Source organism: Chiloscyllium punctatum, unplaced genomic scaffold, assembly GCF_047496795.1.
Source record: "Chiloscyllium punctatum isolate Juve2018m unplaced genomic scaffold, sChiPun1.3 scaffold_655, whole genome shotgun sequence".
NCBI classification, from domain to species: domain Eukaryota; kingdom Metazoa; phylum Chordata; class Chondrichthyes; order Orectolobiformes; family Hemiscylliidae; genus Chiloscyllium; species Chiloscyllium punctatum.
Window position 1 is genome coordinate 30001 of NW_027310389.1, and position 2500 is coordinate 32500.

At 63.6% G+C, this 2500-nt stretch overlaps 1 non-coding gene across 1 annotated transcript; it reads left to right on the top strand.

Annotated features, from left to right (window-relative positions):
• The first annotated feature begins 1671 nt into the window (after positions 1-1671).
• Positions 1672-1825, top strand: LOC140473627 (5.8S ribosomal RNA). The gene has a single exon (XR_011958483.1). It is a non-coding gene; the product is annotated as a 5.8S ribosomal RNA (ribosomal RNA).
• The last annotated feature ends 675 nt before the right edge of the window (positions 1826-2500 follow it).

Genomic DNA, 2500 nt, shown 5'->3' on the forward strand with positions numbered 1-2500 from the left:
TTTCAACTTGTCTCGCGAGGGTGGTTTCGGGGCCAGCAGGAGAGCTCGTCGGGGTAGCAGGCCCTGCAGCCGTGGTCACCGCCAAACCCCCACAACTCGAGCAAGTGAAAAAAAAAAGTAACAAATAAGAAAGGATCGTCGGCTTGGGGGTACGCCCGTTTCCGTTTCAACTTGTCTCGCGAGGGTGGTTTCGGGGCCAGCAGGAGAGCTCGTCGGGGTAGCAGGCCCTGCAGCCGTGGTCACCGCCAAACCCCCACAACTCGAGCAAGTGAAAAAAAAAAGTAACAAATAAGAAAGGATCTCTGTCGGCTTGGGGGTACGCCCGTTTCCGTTTCAACTTGTCTCGCGAGGGTGGTTTCGGGGCCAGCAGGAGAGCTCGTCGGGGTAGCAGGCCCTGCAGCCGTGGTCACCGCCAAATCGCCACAACTCGAGCAAGTGAAAAAAAAAGTAACAAATAAGAAAGGATCGTCGGCTTGGGGGTACGCCCGTTTCCGTTTCAACTTGTCTCGCGAGGGTGGTTTCGGGGCCAGCAGGAGAGCTCGTCGGGGTAGCAGGCCCTGCAGCCGTGGTCACCGCCAAACCCCCCACAACTGTTGGGCGCCTACCTGCGCGGGGCAGGAGGACACTTTCCGATTTCAAATCTCCGTTTGCCGAGTCCACCCCGAACGCACGCGGGCGGGCGGGTTCGCATCACCCTTCGTCACAAGGGGCGAAGCCCGTTCCACCGTCTCGTCAGTAGTGCCGACCGGTCTGTGATCGACGAGGGGAGCCACACCAGGTCCGGCCCTGCTGCTTGGCGGCACCGCGTCGTCGGGAGCTCGCGACAGACGGAGGGTTTCGGTGTACTCTCCAGCCACGGGAAACGAAGCCGGTGATGCAGGCGCCGGTCTTTCGCTCCCAAATCGGCTGGGTTTACATCGTTGCTATCTAGTCACGCTCCCTTCAAACCCGACGGGGTACCTATTCCCCTCACCCGTCTGTGCGTATACAGCCTCTTTGCACTTGCGGGATGGGGGTGGTGGTTTAAAGACTCTCGAGTTGCCGCCCGTCGGTCTCCGAGCTCCGTGCAGTAGTGATCCCCAGCGAACTGCCAGCAGGGCGAACGAGCGATCCCGCTCTCGGTCGGGGCGCCTGGCGTCGATCGGTGGTCGGTGGCTTGCGGGCAAGCTGCGCTGTGAGTGTGGGAACGAGTATGACGAGCCGTTGCCGCGACTCCCAGTCCACCTCGGCGGTGGCTGGGCCGGGCGGGCGTCTGCTCGGGCGAGTGCCGCCCCCGCCTCCTCGCAGGAAGTCCGCTCGCCGACACGCCGCCACGTGCACGCGTCAGTGACGCTGCCGAACCGATGGCCGGTGCCCGTTCCCGCCTCTGCTTTTCCTAGGGCAAAGCTGCTGCACGCCTCGTGATACTAGGCGGGCGACATGGTGGCGGTGATCCTGCCTCCGTCGCTGCGGTGCGTTGGGGCACGCATCGCCTCTTGGGCGCCCTGTCCTCCTCCCCCCAATAGACGTATGTTTCTGCGGGCCGCACCAGGATGGTGCTCCCCATCGCTTCACGCCACCCTGCTCCGCCCGCACGCCGGCGTGCAGGTGGCTGTAGCTCAAGGTGGGGAGCGTATGTGCGGTCCGGGTCGCTTTCCTCTGGCGAGGGAGAGACCTAAAACAAACTCAGACAACTCTTGACGGTGGATCACTCGGCTCGTGCGTCGATGACGAACGCAGCTAGCTGCGAGAATTAATGTGAATTGCAGGACACATTGATCATCGACACTTTGAACGCACTTTGCGGCCCCGGGTTCTTCCCGGGGCCACGCCTGTCTGAGGGTCGTTTGGCAATCAATCGCACTCGCCTTGGCTGGCGAGAGCGCGGCTGGGGTGTCGCAGAGGACCCGTCCTCTTTGTCCCCCTAAGTTCAGACTCCGGAGCCCTCCGGCGTCGGAGCGCTTGGCCTTTCCCCCCCACCCTGCACATTCCGTTCGTCAGGCTCGACGCCATCCCCCCGCCGGGGAGCGCGGCCTGGCGTCCGTCTGTGTCGTGGCAGTGGGGCCAGCACGGCTGTCACCGGTCCCAGAATGGCTGTCGGTGGTTCACACTGTGTGTGTGTGCCAACCCTCCTGGTCTCTGGGACACGGAGCTGCCACGAAGTGTTGAGCCTCCAGTGGGGGGTCTGCCTAAGCTCTGCACGTCCGCATTGGGTCCGTCTCTCGGTTGGCTGGCAGTGGAAAGAGTGAAGGGAGCCGCGGAGGTCCGGTGCTGGTGCGCCGCCGGCCTGACCGTGGAGCTCGCCGGTTTGACACGCTGACCCGACTCGATGGTTGATCGATTGAGAGTGCTGGGAGCTGCAGGCCGCCCGCTGCTGCAGCCGCCCGTCTCGTGGTTCGTCCTCGGCCTTAAGTGGCCGGCGGGGCGTCTGATCCTGTCTCCCCTGCTGGCGCCGAGTGCCTGGCCGAGGGAGGAGGTTTTCGTCGAACGCTGTGACTTGGACGGTCGCACGCGCGTGGAT